This window comes from Prionailurus bengalensis, chromosome A3 (genome assembly GCF_016509475.1).
Source record: "Prionailurus bengalensis isolate Pbe53 chromosome A3, Fcat_Pben_1.1_paternal_pri, whole genome shotgun sequence".
Taxonomy (NCBI): domain Eukaryota; kingdom Metazoa; phylum Chordata; class Mammalia; order Carnivora; family Felidae; genus Prionailurus; species Prionailurus bengalensis.
The window spans coordinates 122,757,416-122,784,410 of NC_057354.1; positions in this window are offsets into that span (position 1 = coordinate 122,757,416).

A 26,995-nucleotide genomic window follows, 5' to 3' on the forward strand; every position below is an offset into this window, starting at 1 on the left:
GGGGCTCGAACCCACGGACCGCGAGATCGTGACCTGGCTGAAGTCGGACGCTTAACCGACTGCGCCACCCAGGTGCCCCTGGACGGTGGCTTTGATTTCTCTGTTAATTTCAGTCCCCTATTTTGTGACTCACCCCCACACACATACAGAGAAACAAATGTCTACTAACTGGGGAAGGTGTGAGGTAGGTAAAGGCAATGTTAGGAAACCATCTCCTGTGCACTTTCTTGTCCCCCTTATGGCACGTTAACTGGCTTTATTTTTCCAGGCCACTTGGGTAGGTTGAAAAAGAGCAAATAAATATAACACATGAAGAAGTATTTCCTCTAATATGGTTTGTGGATGAGTCTTTGTTTATATAGATCAATGATCATTGTAGTGCTCTGATTTAAGTATATCACCTGGCCAACAAAAATAAATATTCAAAAAGGTGTATTCCTTTACTTAGATATGTTTGGCTATTGTGTCACAATATCAAATCAAATTATATACTAGATTTCAGTGAACAAAGGGGTAAAAAAAATGGATGAGAGGGAACACATATTTTCATGAACTAGCACTTATTAAGCACCTATTATATTTTGAATTCTGTTCTGTACCAGATCTTTTACAAAACATCAATGCCCCTTTCAGGTAGATTTTTAAAACCTTCATTTTAGGGATCCTGGGAAGATGGCGGTGTAGGAGGACGCTGGGCTCACCACGTGTCCTGCTGATCACTTAGATTCCACCTATATCTGCCTAAATAACCCAGAAAACCTCCAGAAGACTAGCAGAACAGAGTCTCCGGAGCCAAGTGCAGATGAGAGGCCCACGGAAGAGGGGCCCCTCCTGAAGCGGATCTCCAAAGGAAAAGCGAGCTGAGCCTGCCCCTCCCGCCCCTGTGCACCTTGTCAATCCACTCCAGCTAATACGCCAGATCCCTAGCACCACAAGCCTGGCAGTGTGCAAGTAGCCCAGACAGGCCATGCCACCCCACAGTGAATCCTGCCCCTAGGAGAGGGGAAGAGAAGGCACACACCAGACTGACTGTGGCCCCAGCGGTGGGCTGGGGGCAGACATCAGGTCTGACTGCAGCCCCACCCACCAATGCAAGTTATTCAAGACAGCACAGGGGAAGTGCCCCGCAGTCCCGCACCACTCCAGGGACTATCTAAAATGACCAAACGGAAGAATTCCCCTCAGAAAAATGTCCAGGAAATAACAACAGCTAATGAACTGATCAAAAATGATGTAAACAATATAACAGAAAGTGAATTTAGAATAATAGTCATAAAATTAATCGCAGGGCTTGAAAACAGTATAAAGGACAACAGAGAATCTCTTGCTACAGGGATCAAGGGACTAAGGAACAGCCAGGAGGGGCTAAAAAAATGCTATCAATGAGTTGCAAAATAAAATGGAGACAACTACGGCTCAGTTTGAAGAGGCAGAGGAGAGAATAGGTGAACTAGAAGATAAAAATATGGAAAAAGAAGAAGCTGAGAAAAAGAGAGATAAAAAAATCCAGGAGTATGAGGGGAAAATTAGAGAACTAAGTGATGCACTAAAGAGAAATAATATATGCATAATTGGTATTCCAGAGGAGGAAGAGAGAGGGAAAGGTGCTGAAGGTGTACTTGAAGAAATAATAGCTGAGAACTTCCCGGATCTGGGAAGGAAAAAGGCATTGAAATCCAAGAGGCACAGAGAACTCCCTTCAGACATAACTTGAATCAATCTTCTGCACGACATATCGTAGTGAAACTGGCAAAATACAAGGATAAAGAGAAAATTCTGAAAGCAGCAAGGGATAAATGTGCTCTAACATATAAAGGGAGACCTATAAGACTCGTGACCAATCTCTCTACTGAAACTTGGCAGGCCAGAAAGGAATGGCAGGAGATCTTCAATGTGATGAACAGAAAAAATATGCAGTCGAGAATCCTTTATCCAGCAAGTCTGTCATTCAGAATAGAAGGAGAGATAAAGGTCTTCCCAAACAAACAAAAACTGAAGGAATTCGTCACCACTAAACCAGCCCTACAAGAGATACTAAGGGGGATCCTGTGAGACAAAGTACCAGAGACATCGCTACAAGCATGAAACCTACGGACATCACAATGACTCTAAACCCATATCTTTCTATAATAACACTGAATGTAAATGGACTAAATGCTCCAACCAAAAGACATAGGGTATCAGAATGGATAAAAAAACAAGACCCATCTATTTGCTGTCTACAAGAGACTCATTTTAGACCTGAGGACACCTTCAGATTGAGAGTGAGGGGATGGAGAACTATTTATCACGCCACTGGAAGTCAAAAGAAAGCTGGAGTAGCCATACTTATATCAAACAAACTAGACTTTAAATTAAAGGCTGTAACAAGAGATGAAGAAGGGCATTATATAATAATCACACGGTCTATCCATCAGGAAGAACTAACAATTATAAATGTCTATGCGCCGAATACAGGAGCCTCCAAATATATAAAACAATTACTCACAAACATAAGCAACCTTATTGATAAGAATGTGGTAATTGCAGGGGACTTTAACACTCCACTTACAGAAATGGATAGATCATCTAGACACACGGTCAATAAAGAAACAAGGGCCCTGAATGATACATTGGATCAGATGGACTTGACAGATATATTTAGAACTCTGCATCCCAAAGCAACAGAATATACTTTCTTCTCGAGTGCACATGGAACATTCTCCAAGAAAGATCATATACTGGGTCACAAAACAGCCCTTCATAAGTATACAAGAATTGAAATTATACCATGCATACTTTCAGACCACAATGCTATGAAGCTTGAAATCAACCACAGGAAAAAGTCTGGAAAACCTCCAAAAGCATGGAGGTTAAGGAACACCCTACTAAAGAATGAATGGGTCAACCAGGCAATTAGAGAAGAAATTAAAAAATATATGGAAACAAATGAAAATGAAAATACAACAATCCAAACACTTTGGGATACAGCGAAGGCAGTCCTGAGAGGAAAATGCATTGCAATCCAGGCCTATCTCAAGAAACAAGAAAAATCCCAAATACAAAATCTAACAGCATACCTAAAGGAAATAGAAGCAGAACAGCAAAGACAGTGTAAATCCAGCAGAAGAAGAGAAATAATAAAGATCAGAGCAGAAATAAACAATATAGAATCTAAAAAAACTGCAGAGCAGATCAACGAAACCAAGAGTTGGTTTTTTGAAAAAATAAACAAAATTGATAAACCTCTAGCCAGGCTTCTCAAAAAGAAAAGGGAGATGACCCAAATAGATAAAATCATGAATGAAAATGGAATTATGACAACCAATCCCTCAGAGATACAAGCAATTATCAGGGAATACTATGAAAAATTATATGCCAACAAACTGGACAACCTGGAAGAAATGGACAAATTCCTAAACACCCACACTCTTCCAAAACTCAATCAGGAGGAAATAGAAAGCTTGAACAGACCCATAACCAGCGAAGAAATTGAATCAGTCATCAAAAATCTCCCAACAAATAAGAGTCCAGGACCAGATGACTTCCCAGGGGAGTTCTACCAGACGTTTAAAGCAGAGACAATACCTATCCTTCGCAAGCTATTCCAAAAAATAGAAAGGGAAGGAAAACTTCCAGACTCATTCTATGAAGCGAATATTACTTTGATTCCTAAACCAGACAGAGACCCAGTAAAAAAAGAGAACTACAGGCCAATATCCCTGATGAATATGGATGCAAAAATTCTCAATGAGATACTAGCAAATCGAATTCAACAGCATATAAAAAGAATTATTCACCATGATCAAGTGGGATTCATCCTGGGATGCAGGGCTGGTTCAACATTCGCAAATCAATCAATGTGATACATCACATTAATAAAAGAAAAGATAAGAACCATATGATCCTGTCAATCGATGCAGAAAAGGCCTTTGACAAAATTCAGCAACCTTTCTTAATAAAAACCCTCGAGAAAGTCGGGATAGAAGGAACATACTTAAAGATCAAAAAAGCCATTTATGAAAAGCCCACAGCTAACATCATCCTCAACGGGGAAAAACTGAAAGCTTTTTTCCCTGAGACCAGGAACACGACAGGGATGTCCACTCTCACTGCTGTTGTTTAACATAGTGTTGGAAGTTCTAGCATCAGCAATCAGACAACAAAAGGAAATCAAAGGCATCAAAATTGGCAAAGAGGAAGTTAAGCTTTCACTTTTTGCAGATGACATGATGTTATACATGGAAAATCCGATAGACTCCACCAGAAGTCTGCTAGAACTGATACATGAATTCAGCAAAGTTGCAGGATACAAAATCAATGTACAGAAATCAGTTGCATTCTTATACACTAATAATGAAGCAACAGAAAGACAAATAAAGAAACTGATCCCATTCACAATTGCACCAAGAAGCATAAAATACCTAGGAATAAATCTAACCAAAGATGTAAAAGATCTGTATGCTGAAAACTATAGAAAGCTTATGAGGGAAATTGAAGAAGATATAAAGAAATTGAAAAACATTCCATGCTTATGGATTGGAAGAATAAATATTGTCAAAATGTCAATACTACCCAAAGCTATCTACACATTCAATGCAATCCCAATCAAAATTGCACCAGCATTCTTCTCGAAACTAGAACAAGCAATCCTAAAATTCATATGGAACCACAAAAGGCCCCGAATAGCCAAAGGAATTTTGAAGAAGAAGACCAAAGCAGGAGGCATCACAATCCCAGACTTTAGCCTCTACTACAAAGCTGTCATCATCAAGACAGCATGGTATTGGCACCAAAACAGACACATAGACCAATGGAATAGAATAGAAACCCCAGAACTAGACCCACAAACGTATGGCCAACTCATCTTTGACAAAGCAGGAAAGAACATCCAATGGAAAAAAGACAGTCTCTTTAACAAATGGTGCTGGGAGAACTGGACAGCAACATGCAGAAGGTTGAAACTAGACCACTTTCTCACACCATTCACAAAAATAAATTCAAAATGGATAAAGGACCTGAATGTGAGACAGGAAACCATCAAAATCCTAGAGGAGAAAGCAGGAAAAGACCTCTCTGACCTCAGCCGTAGCAATTTCTTACTTGACACATCCCCAAAGGCAAGGGAATTAAGAGCAAAAATGAACTACTGGGACCTTATGAAGGTAAAAATCTTCTGCACAGCAAAGGAGACAACCAACAAAACTAAAAGGCAACCAACGGAATGGGAAAAGATATTTGCAAATGACATATCGGACAAAGGGCTAGTCTCCAAAATCTATAAAGAGCTCACCAAACTCCACACCTGAAAAACAAATAACCCAGTGAAGAAATGGGCAGAAAACATGAATAGACACTTCTCTAAAGAAGACATCCGAACGGCAAACAGGCACATGAAAAGATGTTCAACGTCGCTCCTTATCAGGGAAATACAAATCCAAACCACACTCAGATATCACCTCACGCCAGTCAGAGTGGCCAAAATGAACAAATCAGGAGACTATAGATGCTGGCGAGGATGTGGAGAAACGGGAACCGTCTTGCACTGTTGGTGGGAATGCAAATTGGTGCAGCCACTTGGAAAGCAGTGTGGAGGTTCCTCAGAAAATTAAAAATAGACCTACCCTATGACCCAGCAATAGCACTGCTAGGAATTTATCCAAGGGATACAGGAGTACTGATGCATAGGGGCACTTGTACCCCAATGTTTATAGTAGCACTCTCAACAATAGCCAAATTATGGAAAGAACCTAAATGTCCATCAACTGATGAATGGATAAAGAAATTGTGGTTTATGTACATAATGGAGTACTACGTGGCAAGGAGAAAGAATGAAATATGGCCCTTTGTAGCAACGTGGATGGAACTGGAGAGTGTGATGCTAAGTGAAATAAGCCATACAGAGAAAGACAGATACCATATGGTTTCATTCTTATGTGGATCCTGAGAAACTTAACAGAAACCCATGGGGGAGGGGAAGGAAAAAAAAAAGAGGTTAGAGTGGGAGAGAGCCAAAGCATAAGAGACTCTTAAAAACTGAGAACAAACTGAGGGTTGATGGGCGTGGGAGGGAGGGGAGGGTGGGTGATGGGTATTGAGGAGGGCACCTTTTGGGATGAGCACTGGGTGTTGTATGGAAACCAATTTGACAATAAACTTCATATATTGAAAAATAAAAAAAAATAAAAAAGAAATAAATAAAACCTTCATTTTCTATTTGGGGAAGTAGAAGCCCAGAGAAAAAATTAAATGCACAGAACTGGTAAGACGTGTATATCCCATATAAACTCATGTATTAGTTTCATTTTTAAACTTCGTCCTCCAAAGCCACTGCTTGTTCCACTATACCATCTTAGTCATATCACTTTAAAACATGGCAAAATTTAGAAGTTGCAGAAGGAAAAGAAATAGGTCCTGAAATGGAGGGAAAGATTTTATGGCACAATTTTTACAGGTATTTTACCTGGGTGTTTTCTATCTAAATAATATGTAAATCTAAATATTTTCTATGTAAATAACGATGGGGCTATTTTCAAAGTGAACTGTCAGGAAATTCCTGTGCTGTGTTTTTTAACAGACTTAACTGGTGTAGTTTTTCACACCAATGTCTGGAGCATCATCAAGGTGCCAGAGTAATAAATATTATGCAATAATTTCTTGATTCTAAGATTCATGTTTTGTCTTAAAATTTTAACAGTTTGGAAGCTGGGATGCATCTTATCATGTCAAGAGAAGCTTTCCAGTGGCCAAGCAAAGGAGTAAGTTATGGTGGCTTTTCTTTAATTGCCTAAATAAATGAAAACTTAGTCTATTTTTGGAGGTAACTATTAACTAGTTTGCACCTCAGTTAAATTATTTGCATTGGTAACATTATATTCCACTGATTTAAATGCAAATTTGGATCCCTAAGGATTGCTTTTAATACTTTACCAGATTATATTATTTAAAAAATTGAAAATAAAGTTATTGTGACTATGGAAGATTCCTTACCAAATGCCAGAAAGTGTAACTAAGGGCAATGTAAATTGCTAAATCTTTTAGAATAGGTCATATAATTTTGAAAACTTGAGGGGGAGATGTGACCACGTGATGCATTGAGAAGGGCTCTGATATATGGCCTGAACTTCTATTTTGTTGCACGTTTCCAGCCAGCTTGGAAACAAAGCTGTTTAGCTTCCAATACTACATAATAAATTAGTAAAACTAGATAAACAAACCAAAAGTTTGACCAGATAGTGCACATGTAACTAAATGCCTCAAATGTATATTGTCAATTGTAGGGGAACTAAAATGGCCCCATACAGTGAAAGAATTTATGATTTGGGGAAAGAGGAATAGAGAGAGATGGAACTCCCACTAGGGATACTAAAAAACAATATAAGATTTTACTAATGCTACACAAATTTGTACAAAAGAGGTTCCAGAAAAGTGTTTTCCTATGCTGATAGTTGTTGTGGGCACTACTTTAAGACGGACCTGAAGAAGGAGAAATTATGCATAATAATAATCAGGGGAGACCTCCCAGGAACAGTGAGTACTGAAGGATGGTATGAGTCTAGAGATGTTGAGAAGTTAAGGATTTATGCACCTTCCTTCTCTACCCAGCTGGTGTCCACAGCAGAGCCTTCTGCATAGTTGCACTAATACTGTGTTTGAATAGCTGGAAAACACTGAAGGACGGCACCTCTTAATGGATATAGAATGTTTAGGGTCATGGAAGAACAATAAAAAAGCCTGACAGAGACGTTCTCACTCTTCCCACTTCCACCCCAGATACATTCTCAGAATCAGCACCATCCTATTTTTAAACATTTCATTTGTCAGCTTTTTATTATTAAAAAAAATGTCCAATTTGCTTAAAGCACCTCAGGCAAAGTATGATCAAATTCATGGATGACAGTGACATTGAATAAGAATGGACAGGGACAGAAAAACCTGGGCCCATTAAAATGGACCTATGGATAAAGAGTACTCTCAGCTCTACACTTTACCACGTCCAGGGTTTAGTGAAATAAAGCCAGAAACAATCATAGACTGATTCAGTATCAACCTCAGAAGCCATGCTTTTACAGCCTCAGGGACTGAATTGTGCTATGACCAGACTACGAATTCCCAGGGAATTTTCTGAATAATCATCTTGTCTCCACATGGTATCTCAGCTTAAACTGTTTCCCTCAAGATTGTGTTGGGGAAAAAAATGGTCCTTGACATTCTCTTGTGGAAATGTTACTTCAAGCACACATAGATTTAGATGATTTTAAATCAGGGTTGTTTGTATTCTGAGAGTTAGTACAGCTGTGACATATATGATAATTGGAAAATGAAGAAAGCAAAAGAGATCCCACATGGTTTCCTATAGCATATAACAAGTATTTGTCTATTACATGAGCCAGATATCTGAGCATGACAAATTCTTTCAATATGGTAGCCATAAAATGAAGTAGTAACAAGAAGCCAGGACACAGTCTGATATGCTGTGAAATTGGGGAACCAAGGCCAGGGAAATCCAGAAATGTTAGACTGAAAATCCTGTTTCCAGAAGTGAGTTGTCACATCTAAGCAAGGTTGATATTTCTTCAATTCTTTAAGATCAGGGTCATTGGAAGGGGGAGGGTGGAGCGGGGAAGGCAATTGAGCCAGCAGTATGGAAGGTAGTTCTAGTTAGAATTCTTGAGAATTTTTTAAGATTTATAGGCATGCCCCTATGGATGCACTTATCTTCTCTTTTAAGAGGCATTGAACAGTCAGGAGGCCCAGGGACCATGGACTTGGTAGAAGCCATAATTAAGCCTTTTGAAGCTTAAAGGATAAAAAAGGGAAGGGTCAGGAAGTCATGAAAGCCAGAGAAGGAATGACTCACCTGATAGGGAAACAAAGGAGGAGACCAAATGGAGATACCACCATTTACAAGTTTTTGCCAAGCGTTTTTAAGAAGGGGTGCTAGAACAATTGCACATTTATTGGGGTTTGGGGTGGGTGGGTGGAGAGGTGAGACAAAAAGGAAAATAATAAAAGGCCCTTGATCTAAATGTTAAACTTTATAAAAATTAACTCAAATGGATTATGGACTTAAATGTAAAATGTGAAGCTATAAAACTTTTGGATACAGAAAATATTTGAGATCTAGGGATAGGCAAAGAACTCTCAGATGTGGCACCAAAAGCACAGTCCATAAAAGGAAAAAAAAATTGATGAATTAGACCTAATCCAAAATTAAAAGTTTTTCTCTGTAGAGGACCCTGTTAATGGCATGAAAAGACAGTGTACAGTCTGGGAGAAAGTATTTGTAAATCACATATCCAACAAAGAATTAGTATTTAGAACATATAAGTAACTCTAAAAACTCATCAGTTAAACAAACAAGTAAACAATCCAATTACAAAATGGGCAAAAGACATGAAAAGAATTTTACCAAAGTGAATAAGAAATAACAAGCACATGAAAAGATGTTCACCAATATTTTCCATGAGGGAAATACAAATTAAAACCACAGTGAGAGGGATGCCTGGGTGGCTCAGTCAGTTGGACATCAGACTCTTGAGTTTGGCTCAGCTCATGATCTCATGGTCGTAAGACTGAGTCCCACATTGGATTCTGCATTAAGCGTGGAGCCTGCTTGCGATTCTCTCTCTCTCCTTCTATCCCTCTCCCCTGCTTGTGCTCTCTCTTTCTCTAAAAAAAATAAAATAAATAAAATAAAACCACAGTCAGATATATCACATACCTATTAGAATATCTGAGATAAAAAATATATAGTGACAACATAAAATTCTGGCAAGGATATAGAGAAATTGGTTCACTCATACATTGCTACTGTCAATATATAAAATAGTAAAACTATAAAAGAAAACAGTTTGGCAATTTCCTATAAAACTAAATATGCAAATACAATACAGTTCAGAAATTACACTTGTGGCTAGTTGTCCCAGAGAAATTAAAATTTATATTCACATTTGTATGTGATGCACATAGTGGTTTTATTTGTATTAGTCAAAATTTGGAATGACCAAGAAGTCCTTCACCAGCTGAGTAATTAAACAAATTGTGATACATTCATACTACAGAATACATCTCAGCAACAAAAAGGAGCAAACTATTGGTACATGCAAAATCTTGGCTGAATCTCCAGAGAATTATCCTTTGAGAAAAAACAAATCCCAAAAGGTTGTATACTGTATAATTTTATTTACATACACTCTTTCTTAAGTTTATTTATTTGTTTTGAGAGAGGTAGAGTGCAAGAGGGGGAGAGGGACAGTGGGAGAGGGAGAGAATCCCTGGCAGGATCTATGCTGTCAGCGCAAAGCCCGATGTGGGACTCAAACTCAATTACTGTGAGATCATGACCTGAGCCAAAATCAAGAGTCGGATGCTTAACCGACTGACCCATCCAGGGGCCCCCATAAAAGTCTTGAAAGTATAAAATTATAAGAATGGAGAATAGATTAGTGATTGTCAAGATTAAAGACAAAGACTGGGGGAGGGAGGAGGTAGGTAGGTTGCTCTTATTAAAGAGCAATAAAAGGGATTTTTGTGGTGGTAGAAATGTTCTGTATCTTAAGTGTATCAATGTCAATATCTTGGTTGTGGTATTGTACTCTAGTTTTACAAGATGTTACCATTATGAACTGTGTAGTCAGGGGATCTCTCTAGTATTCCTTAAAACTGTATGTGAATCTATTATTATCCCAAAATTAAAAGTTCAATTTAATCAATGTATTATCTCCTTTCAAAAGTCGAAATCATATATAAGCTAGATCCTGAGATACAGAGAAAAATGGATGTAAGGAGGCACTTGAACTTTATTTTGTATAGAATGGCTTTGAAGTACTTAATTTTTTTTTAATGTAAATTCTAGTTAGTTAACATACAGTGCAATATTGGCTTCAGGAATAGAATTCAGTAATTCATGACTTACATCCAACATTCAGTGCTCATCATAACAAGTGCCTTCTTTAATACCCATCACCCATCTAGTCCATCCCCTACCCACCTCCCTCCATCAACTCTCAGTTTTTTCTCTATCATTAAGAGACTATTTAGGGTTTGTTTCCCTCTCTCTATTTTTCCCCCTTCCCATATGTTAATATTTTATGTTTGTTAAATTCCACACATGTGTAAAATCATATGGAATTTGTCTTTCTCTGACTTATTTTGCTTAGCCTAATGCATTCTAGCTCCATCCACATTGTTGCAAATAGCCAGATTTCATTATTTTTGATGGGTGAATAATATCCCATCTTCTTTATCCATTCATCAGTCGATGAACATTTGGTTTCTTTCCATAGTTTGGCTATTGTTGATAATGCTATCAACATTGGGGTGCATGTACCCCTTTGAATCTGTATTTTTGTAGCTGTTGAATAAAGACCTAATAGTGCAATTCCTGGATCTCATGATAGTTCTATTTTTAAACTTTTGAGGAACCTCCATACTATTTTCCAGAGTGGCTACACCAGTTTGGATTCCTACCAACAGTGCAAGAAGATTCCCCATTCTCCACATCTTCACCAACACCTGTTATTTCTTGTGTTGTTAATTTTAGCTATTCTGACAGGTGTGAGGTGGTATCTCATCATAGTTTTGATTTATATTTCCCTGATGATGAGTTACATTGAGCATTTTTTCATTTGTCTGTTAGCCATCTGGATGTCTTCTTTGAAGAAGTGTCTATTCATGTCTTTCACCCATTTCTTAACTGGAATATTTGATTTTTGGGTATTGAGTTTGATAAGTTCTTTATAGACTTTGGAGTGTAGCCCTTTATCTGATATGTCATTTGCAAATATCTTCTGTCCGTTGGCTACCTTTTAATTTTGTTGATTGTTACCCTCACTGTGCAGAAGCTTTTTATCTTGATGAAGTCCAATAGTTCATTTTTGCTTTTGTTTTCCTTGCCTCTGGAGATGAGTCTAGTAAGAAGTTGCTCCAGCCGAAGTCAAGACATTGCTTCCTGCATTCTCCTCTAGGATTTTGATGGTTTCCTGTCTCACATTTAGGTCTTTCATCCAGTTTGAATTTATTTTTGTATATGGTGTAAGAAACTGGTCCAATTTCATTCTTCTGCATGTTGCCATTCAGTTTTCCCAACACCATTTGTTGAAGAGACTGTCTTTTTTCCATGGGCTATTCTTTCCTGGTTTCTTGAAAATTAGTTGACCATATAGTTGTGGTTCCATTTATGGGTTTTCTATTCTGTTCCATTGATTTATGTGTCTTTCTTTGTGCCAGTCTTGATGGTTACAGCTTATAGTACATCTTGAAGTCTGGGATTGTGATGCCTCCAGCTTTGGTTTTCTTTTTCAGGCTGGCTGTGGATATCCAGGGTCTTTTGTGGCTCCATACACATTTTAGGACTGTTTGTTCTAGCTCTGTGAAAAGTGTTGATGGTATTTTGATAGGGATTGCATTAAATATCTAGATTGCTTTTGACGTATTTTAAGCAGAGGAATACTATGGTCAGATTTTTTTAAATTATTATTTTTAAATTCTGGTATAGTTAACATACAATGTTATATTAGTTTCAGATGTATGATATAGTGATTCAACAATTCTATACATTTCCTGATGCTCATCATAAGTGTACTTTTTAATCCCCATCATGTATTTCACTTATCCCCGACCCTCCTCCTCTCTGGTAACCATCAGTTTGTTCTCTATAGTTAAGAGTCTGTTTCTTGGTTTGTCCCTCTCTCTCTTTTTTCCTTTTCTCATTTGTTTTGTTTCTTAAATTTCACATATGAGTAAAATCATGTGGTATTTGTCTTTTTTTGACTGACTTATTTCACTTAGCATTATACTCTTTAGCTCCATCCATGTTATTGCTAATGGCAAGATTTCATTCTTTTTTATGGTCTGAATAATATATATATACATATATATATGTATGTATGTATATATATATGTATATATATATATCACATCTACTTTATATATATATATCACATCACATTTATATATATATATACATATATATATATATATATATATATATCACATCTACTTTGTTAATCAATTGATGGACACTTGGGATGCTTCCATAATTTGGCTATTGTAAATAATGCTGCAATTAACATAGGGGTGCATTTATTTGTATTTTAGAAAATTTATGATTTTTCTATGTGATGTGGATTTGAAGTGGTGGGGTACTTAGGGCTTGGCTGGGGAGACCTGAGAGAATGACAGCAGATAGAGGGTGATGGCTACAAACTAGAAGAAACATAAGGGACTAGTCTACCAAGGCAAAGGCACCAGGGATGTTGAGGTGGGGAAACACACAGAAAACATAGGTGGTGGATCAATAGTATGTCATGACTGGTGTGGTTTGAAGTCTTGGGCAAAGAAGAGTAAGAATCAAAGGCTAGCTCCAGTTTTTCATCACTAGAGGCATGGCAGGGCTTTTAGTGATCAGGTTGCAGTGAAACAGTTTTTAGGGGAGGGGGCTATAGGAAGCAGAGTCCAGTTCAGCTATGTAGTGCTTAGTTATTTCAAAGTCCCCTACCACACACACATCCTGCACCATTATTTTTCTCTTGAGGAAACTATGGTCAGAATTGGTGAAGTCACTTGTCTAGCATATATACCTTGCCTTCCTAACTCCATGAATTTGAATTCTCCAAGAAATATCATGCCAATTATCCAGAAATTCCATCATCCCCAGAAGAGATCTATTTCTTGATGTATTTGTGAAGTTAAATGTAAGTAACTGGAGTGCCTGGGTGGCTCGGTCAGTTAAGCGACCGACTCTTGGTTTTAGCTCAGGTAGTGATCTCATGGTTTGTGAGTTTGAGCCATGCATCGGGCTCCACAGCTGGCAGTGTGGAGCCTGCTTGGGATTCTCTCTCTCTCCCTCTCTCTCTGACCCTCCCCTGCTCACACTGTCTCTATCTCAAAATAAATAAATAAAACTCAAAAAAAATCAATGTAAGCAACCATCCGTAACCACATAACTGCTCTCTAATTTGGGGAGCCAGAGAGAACATCATATTCATTGTGAGTGCAATCAACTAGCAAATGGCTCTGCCCTGAGGAGGTGTTCAGGGTGAATATGGTATGGAACAGGCCCACCTATGTTTATTGAAGCTCTGACTCAAGCAGGCTCCTTCCAGACTATGGTGTTATATGCAGCCTTATGTGTGGACTGCTCATTGGAGACAGACTGGAGAGCTTGAACAGAAGGGTGTGTGAATACAAAAGCTGTAGACCTTTTCCAGTCCTTCAACCAGAGGCCTATGGCCCAGGAATGATTCCAAGGGGTTCTGAAAAAAACACAAGATGCTCTTTTGAAGTTTCTCTGCTAGAGAGAGAGAATTCTGCCTACCTTGCACATCCTGTATAGTCCCCTTCAAATGACACTGTGAGAATAAGGGAGATTCAGCTTGTGTCTTCCTTCTTTTTAGAAACCCTCACTCCTTTTTCCTGAGGGACCATGGAACTCTGTAGGTTTCTGCCATGGCATCAGTGCCCCATAGCAACTGTCCTCCTGGTCAGTTCTCCTTAGAGCCTGTTGGCTAAGCACATGAACTCGACATAGTTTACCTTTTGCCAAGCAAGAATGGGTATGGGGAGGGATGGGTTCTGTTCATGACAGGCACTCACCTCCAGCCATGAGTCATTTTTATCTGTGCCTTCATGTGAGAAGAGAAGCAAGACCATAAAAAAGAAAGCCACCCAAGTTGTCATGTGAACTCTTCCTTGCACAGCAGAGACCTAAGGGAGTAATTAAATTTCATTGATGCCCTATCATCTTTAAGGTTGGGTTTTATCCTTACATAAATACTGAATTACCCTGTGGTGTTTATTTAAGAAAATACCCAGAAGATCCTAAACGTGCTTTCATGTAAGACTCTTTTCCCTTTCTCTCCATCTGTCTCAATGTTTCTCCAGATCCACTCAAGGGATTCAGCCTAACCCTGGAAAGTGCTTCCTGATGGTGAGAGCCGTTCTGAGTCTGGCCGTGGGAAATGAAGCTCTTTCTAGGGAAATACTATTTTTGTTTTTGTGTCTGCTTGAATAGACATGGACAAGAAATTAAATCTGTCCAGGGGGTTGATGCTGGAGCTTGTGGGGGATAGGGGCATATGGAAGGGTCAAGGGGAGAGAGAAAAGCCTGGCTAGGATGTAGCCCCTAAGGTGATAAAAGGAGGTCTGGAAACTTGCCAAAGAAGATCAGTGTGGCATTAGCAGCAGAAGAGATGCGCTAGCAGCTGATGAAATATGATCTTAAGGGAAAGCTCAAATCCAGTTATTAGTGCAGGGAAAGAACCAGCCTGGGACAGAGAAGTGATTTGAAGTAGAGGGACATAAATAGAAACTGTGATTAGATAATGCCGGCCACTTACCTGCTGCCCAAAGATACCATGAGGAAGAACTAAGCTACATGCTAGGCTCCTGACAGACACACCAGGTTCATCATCGTTTCCATTACATACAACATATAAAGAGAAGCTTGTGTGCACAGACCAGTCCATCTGTGCATCGGCAGATGGGATGGGAGCTGCCTGAGTGAAGAGCACAGTATGATTGAGTGTGGATATGAATGAACTTAGGATAGTTCAAATACAATTGCATTAATGTGGCTGTCTCAGATTTTTAACTGAATGAATAGCTTCTGAATTGATTTTATTGTTTAAATTCATGCTACTTAATGGCTTTTCAAAATAAAATTGACTTTGGCTGACTTAAACATCAATAGAAGATTTTAAAAAATGAATTTGATTGCATTTTTAAGACCCAAATCAAGATTTCTATAAAACTGGACATGTCCCATTTCCCCTTTTGTAAACTGGCTTATTTCTGAATGTGAAATAATCAAAAACAAACCAAATTACAAGAGGATTCTGACAAACCTTACCTCAAACTTCAGGCACATCCCCTGTTCTCTATGAATCACTGGGTAAGCTGCTTAATTCCTCAGTTTTATCAACAGAAAAAAAGAAGATAATAATATTTACCTTGCAAGACTATTGTGAAGATAATTATCAAGTGTCTAATATAGTGCTCAGCCTATAATAGATATTCAGCAAAGATTTGTACACAATTGTGTTTATTTTGTATATAGTCTTTATGTGTGTTTATGTACAATGTTGAAAAAGATCAGGATAGGAGGACCATGGCATTTTGGTTGTATTCAACAGTGGGAAAAAGCACAGACAAAATAACAAGCATGATATATTTGGGAATATCTTTCCAGATCATTAATCCCTATCACTAGCAATATTAGCAAAAAGTTAGATCACAGAGAGTCTTAGAGATAAAGAGTTTAGATTTAATTCCTTATGTCAGTGGTTGACAGACTTTTTCTGCATAAAGCCAGACAGCAAATACTTTCAGCCTTTTGGACACATAGTCTCTGTTACAAATACTCAACTCTGACATGATAGCATGAGAACAGCCACAGACAATATGTTAATGAATGAATGTGTCTGTGTTCCAATGAAACTTTATTTACCAAACCAGGTGGTTGGCCTGATTTGGTGTGTGGGCTATAGTTTGTCAGCCTCTGATCTAGGTGACAAGAAGTAAATCCAGCATCCTATCTTGTCATTTCTTCATTTAGGAATACACAGATATTTTGCTTTTTGGATTGGTTAGATTACAGATAGTTCCAAACTATGTCCATTAATGAAGTCATTTAATAAAGTTTTGAGCATCTACTATCATTAACCATTGGTCTATATGTTGGAGAAACAGCTATAAGCAAAACCTACAGACAACCATTCCTGGCTTTAAGGAACTCATGTTCTAGCAGAATGATAAAACTATATCTATCACTACATTCTTGTAGAAACCCTGCTCTACATAAGCTATATTTTTCAATATTTGTAGTATTGCTCATAGATTTTCTGCACCTAGTTTCCCTATGTCATTAGATAAATGGACATTCTAGCATAGTGTATCTGGATAGCAGCAAGATGTTTGACAAAGTACCCCCTGATATTGTAGTGGACTTGATGGAGAAATGTGGGCTGGTTGATAATGTAGCTCAGTGAACTGGAGCCTGGATGAAAGGCGGTAGTCAATGAATATTGGTTGATTGATCACTGCCAACCTGGAGAGAAATCTCCAGTGACCTAGAGGACTATGTCCTTGTTTCTGTCCCAACTCTTCCATTGATGACTTAGGTGAAAATAGGAAAAGCATGACGATCAAATTTGCAGAAGACGTAAAGCAAAGAGGGAGACAGTTGACAGGGCCAAGATCCAAAATGATTTCGACAGGCCGGAACAATGGCCTGAATCTAACAAGATGAAATTTAATGGGGATAAATGGAAGGTCCTGCACTTGGGTTCAAAAGTCAAATTGTACATGAGAGGGGGGAGAAGTGGTTGAACTGCAGTATATAGGATAAATCCTTTGAGAGTTCACTGACAGTAGGCTCAGTGGGAGCCCATGGTGCAATGTGAATGTCAAAAATGCCAGTGCAAACCTACTGCATTGCTATGAGGGCAGAGCCCAGGGCAGGGGAGGTGGCAATGCTATAGCACTGGGAAAGATCGCATCTTATGCATGTACAGTCCTGAGTGTCATGTGTTCAGAGGGACATGGATAGACTCCATCTTGGTCCAAAGAGGACTCCATGAGTAATTAGGAAACCTAAGAACATGGGGACTGATTAAGAAAACAGGCTTATAAATTCCTGAATCTGACTTAGGGATTCCGTGCCCTTCCACAGAATACATTTTGGGGAGAAATGGCAAAATTTACTCTTGTTGAAATGTTTCTACTTCTCTTGTAGCACATCTCTTATTTGCTCTTAAGATCAAAGGGGGTGTGTGTGGATATTTTAACACAGTACCCTCTGGGCAAAAGATGCTCTAAGGAACCCAGGGAGCATATGTTTAAACAGCTCTGTTTCAGTGGATTTTCATATTAGTTTCATGCCTTTGTAATCCAAAAACCATTGTTGAAAATCTGCATCAGATAACCGCAGCATGAGACAAGTGAGCAGATTTCTTCTGGCCTGCTAAGAAGCTTAGTAAGAGGGTCATATGTGTGCTTTTCAGGGAACAGTTTCTACATGTGGCCCTAGAGAAATGTCAGGGAATTAGGGACTCAAAGAATGGGGAATTTAATTTTTCTGGTTAACTCTGAAAATATATTTTCATTCAACATTGTTGATGCAAATCATTCTAAAACACATCTGTTTACTTTCTCATCTCAGTTAAGGGAGGAAAGGAAGGAAGTAGAGTTGATCTCTAAAACACTCTAATGTTTAAGATAAAACCCGAATGTGGCCTGCACAATCTGATATGGCCCAAACTTAACTCTTTTATATCATTAGCATCATCTCTTTAGTCTTGTGACTCTGACCTTGCAGTCCCTCCTGGCAGTTCTTGCCAGAAAAGCTTAGAAGTCACCATTTCTGCAGAAACTTCCCTGATTCCCAAAACCTGGATACAGCCCCATTTGGTGTTGTCTGAACACACCCTGTCCTTGTTAGAGCATGGTACTTATTCCACACCATGGTAACCAACTGGCAATTGTTTCTGTCTTCCTCTTAAGCCCTAAGAAAACAGAAACTGTGACTGATCTATTCATTGCTCTATTTCCAGCATTTAGTATGCCTGATGTGGAATCTGTGTTCAGTAGATTTATTAAATTGTGAATTCATTTGAGGTATTAAGAGCTTTAGAAACATCATTTTAGCCATCAATAACAATGTTCTAAACAAAAGATGGCACTAACATCATAGTAGTGACAAGAACCATCTGTCCAGTATGCTTTTGTGATAGAGTGAAGAAGCTGAGTTCTAGTAAAGGAGATTGACTTGCCTAAGGCCACATAGCTATTGAGCAGTTAAGCCAACACTAGACCTCATTTATTTTGTCTACAAGTTCTTTTTTGCCTTACCATAACTTCCACTGTCAGACTGTGAAGTCACAAATCTGCTCTAGCAGAATCAGTATACAAGGAATATATTATCTCTGCATCCAGTGAAGGTTGGAGAACCAGATTTGGAAAAAGAGCAGAAACTAAGAATGGTAAGGCATTTGGAAGGACAGCCTGGAGCAGATCCCAGTCTGAAACAAGCATGCTTTGAAATTGTCTGGTTAAGATGCTGCTCTGGCACTGGACGCTCACTGCCACTGCCCCTGAACCTCAGATTCCTCCCCAGGGTCCTATCACTACTTTGCTCTCCTACTGAATAATTTCTCAATACCTCAGATTCCTCCCCATGGTCCCAGCACCACTTTGCTCTCCTACTGAATAATTTCTCAATGGTCCCTGCATTTTATTTTTTTGTTCCTTTGAGATCCAAAGTTCCAGACAAGAGCATCTGATTGGCTGAGGTCAGGTAGTAGATCTGAAATTTAGACACTCTAAACAAGGAGTTAGAGAGCAACTGGGTCCACCCTAGTTTCTGATATGTGAGGTTACTTTGACCAGGACTCAATCTAGCAAAGACGCCCAGGCTCAGGGAGCCATAAAACACACAAACAAAACTCTACCAGGTCGGGGCGCCTGGGTGGCGCAGTCGGTTAAGCGTCCGACTTCAGCCAGGTCACGATCTTGCGGTCCGTGAGTTCGAGCCCCGCGTCGGGCTCTGGGCTGATGGCTCAGAGCCTGGAGCCTGTTTCCGATTCTGTGTCTCCCTCTCTCTCTGCCCCTCGCCCGTTCATGCTCTGTCTCTCTCTGTCCCCAAAATAAATAAACGTTGAAAAAAAAAATTTAAAAAAAAAAAAACAAAAAAACAAAACTCTACCAGGTCACTGCTCATTGTATCATTTTTGTCTTCAGTGCCTTCATCTCCCGAGGTGACTGTGACTCACACAAACCAAGTTTCCATCTGGCCTTGAGAATAATGAAAAGATACTGCCTTTATTTTTACTTATTTGGTTTGAAAGAAAAGTCCATAACTATCCCTTTCTTTGCTCATGTCTCCATTTTCCCATCTGTGAAGTGAATGGGGTGTTTGGGTGGCTTCACAAAGAGCTGTCCTTCCTCTAATGCCCAATGGTTGCTTCATAGACCCCTTATCATGACATGCTGGTAACTGTATGGGGAAAAGTATGTTAACTTTCCTGACTCAGTAAAGGTAGCGTGGTCACTGCTGAACCTGGCTTGCTGATGGAGACTCTTGCAGAGTTTTTGTCATTGTTCTAGATACCCACTTGCCTTTCTGAGAACTTCAGTTGAGCAGAGATGTCTAGGAGATAGGGCTGATGCACAGGTCCCAGGACATGGTGAGAAAACTCTGTTCCTGACTAATACTCTCAGAGCGATTATTAACTTTGGTTATAGGAATATAGGAGTGATCACTAAAGTGGACTGACTCTGAGCATGAAGCAGGAAGTGGGCTTAGAAAGTGTTTGGCTTCAAGAATTGCTTCCTAGCTTTGAACTGAAGTTAGCTTGGCGTGGGCTGGCACCTTTGCCCAGTATCCTCTTGATTGGGAAACGGTCCTTTAAATCCACTTAACACATGGCAAAATAACAGTTTTACAGTGACTTCCAAAACTTCATCCAATGCAAAATCTCAACATGACAGCCAGAAAGCAGATTGTTACTAACTTCTACTGAAGCCTGCTGCTCCTCAGCCTTGTTGGAACATAAGTATTCATGCCAGGCATAGTATCTTTTTTGACCTCTTAAATGATTTAAAACCTAATAACAAACCAAATGGCAACCCAGGAAAATTCTCCTCTTCGAGACAATGTGGAGCCATTATTCATTTAATAGTATAAACATTACTCTCTATCCCAGGGTTACTAACTTCTGAGCCTTTAATGGACTTCACATTGTACTTAGGGGATTAACAGAGAAGTTTGTAATTGATTCTCTTTGTTGAAGGAAATAAAGAAGACAAGTATTTACCTGGTCATGGGTTATGTTACTGATGGAATGTAAAAAGGCTCTAATGTTTAGAACTGGAGAATTGTTTATTTCTTCCTTCTAAGACACATATTGTTGTTAATACTTAAAGAATAAGTCAGCAGGTGTGTGTGTTCCTTTAAGAGAATCCTAGTTTCCTAATCTCAATTCTTTAAATTTACCTACTTTAACATATTCATTTTACTTTATTGTGAACCTACTATGTACCAGGAATTTTTGTAAGACACAGCATATGTGGTGTTGAATAGCACAAAGGTGATTCTAACCTTCAATGGGGCTCCAAGAAAGGAGCCCTCCAACAATAACACAAATAAACATAAAATTCACATGTTGTGATAAATGCCCAAATTAGAAAAAAATGTTATGGAAAAGAAAAACTGGGGGTGGGGGAAGAGATGGGAGAAAAGGATGGTGGGATTAACATTTTTGAAGAAAAAGCAGTTGAATTAGTGTCCTTGACTGTGTAATTAGGCTCCTTGATACATGCTTCTGACTCCTGAGCAGTGAGTATTTGGGATCATATCATGATTACTCAGTACTTAGGCATGTCAGTCAGAGTTGAGTTAGGAGAACTGGGCCACTACAAATATTATGGGAAAGAGGTATTTAATATAGGACTTGGAGCTTATGTAGAAGTAGGAGGAGCTGAGAAGTGCAAATTCTAGAGAGTGAGAGTCAGAGGATCAAACAATAATTCTGTCCAAAGCACTGGAGCAGTTGGGCAAGGCAGAACTTGTGGGAATCCATGGAACACTATGTTGTATAGGCCTGATAATGCAGAACCACAAAAGGCAAGCATTGGAGCGGTCTGTATAGCAGTTAGCTCTGCAGAAACTGCTGCCTCTATGGCATCTCCTGCCCCTTTGGGAACACTTTGTCTGTGAGTTTGGGGCCAAACAATGGTGCTAGGCTTGTGGCTCTCACTGACCAATAAGAGGCAGGATTAGAGACTGGATAGACTAGCTGGAACTAGGGCAGAAAGGGAGCAAGGAGAAACAGGGTCCTGTTGGAAACTCTGGCATCTCTTCATCACTCTAAACTCCATGATATTCCAAGATGATCTTGATATCACTTCCATTTTCTAAATCTGGGGTAAACAACTTCTTGGTCTATGCAAAACTTTCCCAGTTGTAGCACTGAATTTCCTGCATGCTTGGCAATCTTTCCATCCTGTGCAGGCTGTAGTTGAGCACCCTAAAGTCTCACATGAACTCATCTCATTGACCCACTTGAACCCAAAACAGCATAGAAGAGAGATTCAGGGAAACATAATCCCTAGCTTTAGGCAGGTGCTGCAGTACCAGATTGCCCCAGGCAATCTATACCAGATGTATCCCTTTCAAAGATTTGTGATGGCCAATATCCAAACTATACTATGTTTTAATAGTGTGGTTCCATCCCATTTGGTGTGCCTTTAAGGGTTTTGACATAGGTTTAATTCAAATTAAAAAAAACACAATACTTTGATGATAGAAGGAATTTTACAACATCCCTGAAACTAAATTTAAATGTTTTATGGGTTGTCCTCTGTTTGGATTAGTTTTGGTATCACTCTAGTTGGTTAGGTTGGGTAAGTGGAAATCAGAGTGCTCCAAGTATGTCCACTCTCCAGGCTCTAGAACAGAGAACCAGTCCTACAGTTATGAGTATGCAAGATGGAATGAAATCTTAAATCATTCTGGTGGAGGTTTTGCCAGGTGTGAAATGAAGAGAAGTTGGTAGAGTGCAGTGGGGTTACATTGTGATATATTGTTGGGTCTTCCTGACAGACCATTGTTGATTGCAGGGTAACCAGGGGATACATCAAGCATTGTAAGAATGTGAACATTGGAGGCCAGAATGAGGGGTGTTTCAAATAATAGGAAAGGGAAAAAAAAGTTAGTGGGAAAAGGCAACTGTAAGATTTGAAAAGAGAGGAGCTCCAAAGAAGATAAATGCTGTGTATGACTGCCAGAACAATTCAATAATGTCTGAGGAGGGCTTGGATTTATTGGCAATGAAGTAGGCAAGCTTGGGGCCATTCGTTCAGGCTCAGCCCTTATAAATGATTTGGAGGACTTTGTAGCGTGGTAAGTAAGCATAATGGTTTTTGTATTGAACTGTGGGACCCTCAGCCAACTTGAAAGAACCAAGATTCTCTAGAATTCAATTTACTTTGCATTAACGGGAGATCTGATCCTCATCTGCTGTAACTGCTTCTTTTATCTAAGCTGCTAAAGAGTCACATGGTTTAGGAAGAAAATTAAGAGATTTCACATTTGTTGCTCTAAGCAAAATCATTTTGTTATCTACTTTAATGAGAGCGTGGATGAGTTTTCCTGTTTTAATAATCACTGTGTCTTAAACTTCTCTTCCATGAAGGCAATATCAACAAAAACTCTCCAGAGGCTTTATCTTTATACAATTAGTTTTTTTCTCTCTACCATCTGAAGTCCTTGAAATTATTTTTAAAATAGTAGGAGACATGTCCTTTCTCTGAGCCCTCTGGCACATATAAGGAAAATGGACATTATAATATTGCTTTGAAGAAATAATTGGCATAATGTAAGGTCTCTATCTTTATCTCAATTTGCATTTGAGTGTACTCAGGTATTTTATTGTAGTTTATTCTATTTTGTCATCTTTAATCTTCCATTTTTCTTCCTGTACATAAAAGACTGCCATGGGTTTCTGTGGGCCCTAAAGTCACTGGGAAATGAACTCATTGCACTCACATCTGGTGGTAATTCCTAAGAACCAGGAAAATTCATTCCAAACTACTTTGAATATCATCTTTTTGGTGAATCTATCTTCCGTGGTTGATGACAGAGTAGAATTTTTGTAGTTCCACATTTTGCACCCAAGCATTCTAACAATCCCCATCAAATGGTACTTTATTAAAGTCTTCCAGACTGGAGATAGGCAACTTTGTCTCAGACATAAGTTTAACACTACATCTATCCTTAGTGCATTTATGCATATATTATTTATATAGGCTCTACTTTTAAAGTATTTGAAAGAGCTCACAATGAAAGAGAGGTTTAAAGTAACACTGTTGAAATAGGAAAAAAAAATGAGAAGGAGAAATGACCTGTCAAGCACAAATTAACAGTGAACTATTTGGAACTATAACAGAAAGAACTGGAAGATTTGTATTATTTTAATTGTCTGATTATAAGAGATATAATGTCCTCAGGGCAGAGAAGTACTTCTCCTAGATATACATATTAGAAGGTAATGTTTGTGTCCTCACATCAAGGTAAAAATGCACACTGTCTTCAATGATAATATTGAAAAGTATGCTGACATGTATTTGTATGGCAAATTTTTATTGACCCTTGACAAAAAGACAAGAATATAGTATTAAACAACGTTTAGTTAAGAGGTTTTTATATGAGGCTAGGCTAACAGGATCCAGGTTAAGCTGGATCAAGCATGCCAAGACGGACATCTCATAGGCCACAGACATGGAATCAGTGCTATTTAAGCCACTAGAACTCCTGGAAAATTCAATACAGTTTTATATTTTGCATTAAAAAATTTTTTTTAACATTTATTTATTTCTGAGACAGAGAGACAGAGCATGAAAGGGGGAGGGTCAGAGAGAGGGAGACACAGAATCTGAAACAGGCTCCAGGCTCTGAGCTGTCAGCACAGAGCCCAACGTGGGGCTCGAACTCATGGACCATGAGATCATGACCTGAGCCAAAGTCGGATGCTTAACCAACTGAGCCACCCAGGTGCCCCATATTTTGCATTTTTAAGGGGAATTTATCACTGGTGATCTCCATGTAATATTACTTTCTGTATAATATTAACCATTAAGATTTTTCACAATTTTTAAAAAGTGTTACTCATTTTTATATTAAAAATTATTGGGGAATTCTCTGACTGTGTATTGCTCAGCACTCGAAACCACTTCTAATTCTCCTTTTCTTTTCTCTCTGTAAACCCTAAGGAGTCAGCCTATTGTCTTCAACTCTTGCCATGTACTCCATCCATTGGGATTCTTTTCCTCTTACATCTGACTTCAGAATAAAATATATTTTCCAAATATTCTAATTTCCCTGCAGCTTCCTTAGCAGCCAAGCATGTCTAAAAACAAAACAAAACAAAAACAGTGTGCATCATCTTGCATTTCCCTACCTATCCCCTGGAGTTAGGCTACAAACCCCTCTTCCCCAAACACTAAACTTTATGAAATTGTATTGGTAAATTTAATCCAAGTGTCATAATTTGTTCCATTGGCAATGACTTTTCAGACTGCACATATTCCTTAACTATTTTTCAGCTTGTAACATTGTAGGCTAGTTCTTTTTCCATAAAATCCTAGCTATCCAAGCTTCTGCTCTGATTAATCTATAATACTAGTCTTTGTGCAAATATCCATCTTAATTTTGGATATTTACCCCAGTATTCTGTCCCTATCCTTAATCCTGCCTCCTCTCTAAATCTTTGGCCTCTCTGGGTTGATGTCATTCACTCCTATGACTTCAACTACATTGAACCCATTTTTCCAAGTCCTTGCTCTGTATCTCCTGGATATATTTCTTGCTTAGTTCAAGTCTCATAAAGCCTTTTATTTACTGCACACCTTTAAGTTGATATCTCCAGGGTACGGGCCTGAACTTGCCATATTCACCCCCCCAACCTTAGCCATTGCCTTTTTTTCCCTTTAGGAATAGCACCACTCTCTGTTCAGATACCCAGGGAAGAAAATTTAAAATCATGCTATGCTTTTTTCTCTCCCTTTATTCTAATATTTAATGGCTTGATCATACTGAAATTTCAGATTTCTCTGAACCTCACAGTATATACTGGAAGAACCTAGGAATGGATCTTATGGGTGCTAGCTGGGGTATTGGACAATATGAAGCTGGAAAAGGAAGACTTTGTTGTTGATCTGATGTCACTCTATACCATGGTTCTCAAGATTGGTCCTCATGTAAGCAGCATCAGCCTCACCTGGAAGTTGTTAGAAATGCAAATTCTTGGGGCGCCTGGGTGGCGCAGTTGGTTAAGCGTCCGACTTCAGCCAGGTCACGATCTCGGTCCGTGAATTCGAGACCCGCGGCAGGCTCTGGGCTGATGGCTCAGAGCCTGGAGCCTGTTTCTGATTCTGTGTCTCCCTCTCTCTCTGCCCCTCCCCCGTTCATGCTCTGTCTCTCTCTGTCCCAAAAATAAATTAAAAAAAAAAAAAAGAAATGAAAATTCTTAGGTCCTACACAAATCTACATCAGAAACTCTGCAGATGATTACCAGAAATTTACAGTTTGAAACAAACTCTCCAGGTGACTATCATGGTCACTAAAGCTTGAGAAGTACCGCTCAACTATGATTCAGAATTGAACTCTCTGGAAGAGGTGCTTGTAGCTGTCCTATAAACCAGTGAAACTTGGCAAAAATGATGGCCCTCATTAAATGAAATGAGATGCAAAAACTGCATAAACAGATGTTAAGGAAGGGGTCAAAATACTAGAAGAAGTGAATATGAAAGGGATTTATAAGACTCAGAAATACACTAGATGGCTACATTCCTGAGACCGGAGGATATTACCTTCACTAAGGCAACAATAAATGTACTGGTGAGGAGGGCACCGGCAACTTCTGTAGGTTTTGTCTGTAGCTTAGCCCGTAGTTTAACCTGAGCTTAGTCTGACTCTGAGGTGCCTGAAGCCAATAAAAATAGAATTTTGAATATATAGAGGCCAGTGCCAGTGGTAGCATTTAACCATTGGAGACATGGTAAAATAAATTGCTATCGTGGACATCAAAGTCAGATCGCAACCAGAAGTCCTGGCCTGCAAGGATCTATAGCAATAACAAATAAATAGACCATATAGTTCTTGGAGGGAAGATAAGATGATGGTAAGTCAACCAACAAAAAACAATATGTATGTGTGTGTGTATGTGTGCACGTGTGCATGTACACATGCATATGTACACATGTGTGTGAATGGATGAGCAGAATACTGATGTCACTTGCTCCTGTGATAAGTCATGATACTTTAAACATATCTGACATAGCTCTCAGAATCAAAGTCCGTTAATTATGGCAAAAGTAAGATCTTTCTGAGGAAGGATGCTGTGATGACACAACGAGTGTGTATAATAATAATTATTTTAGTTATTTCCCAAAGTGACACAGCTATTTACATAGATATTTCTACACTGGAAAGAGAATTCCAAAACTTTTGGTCTGT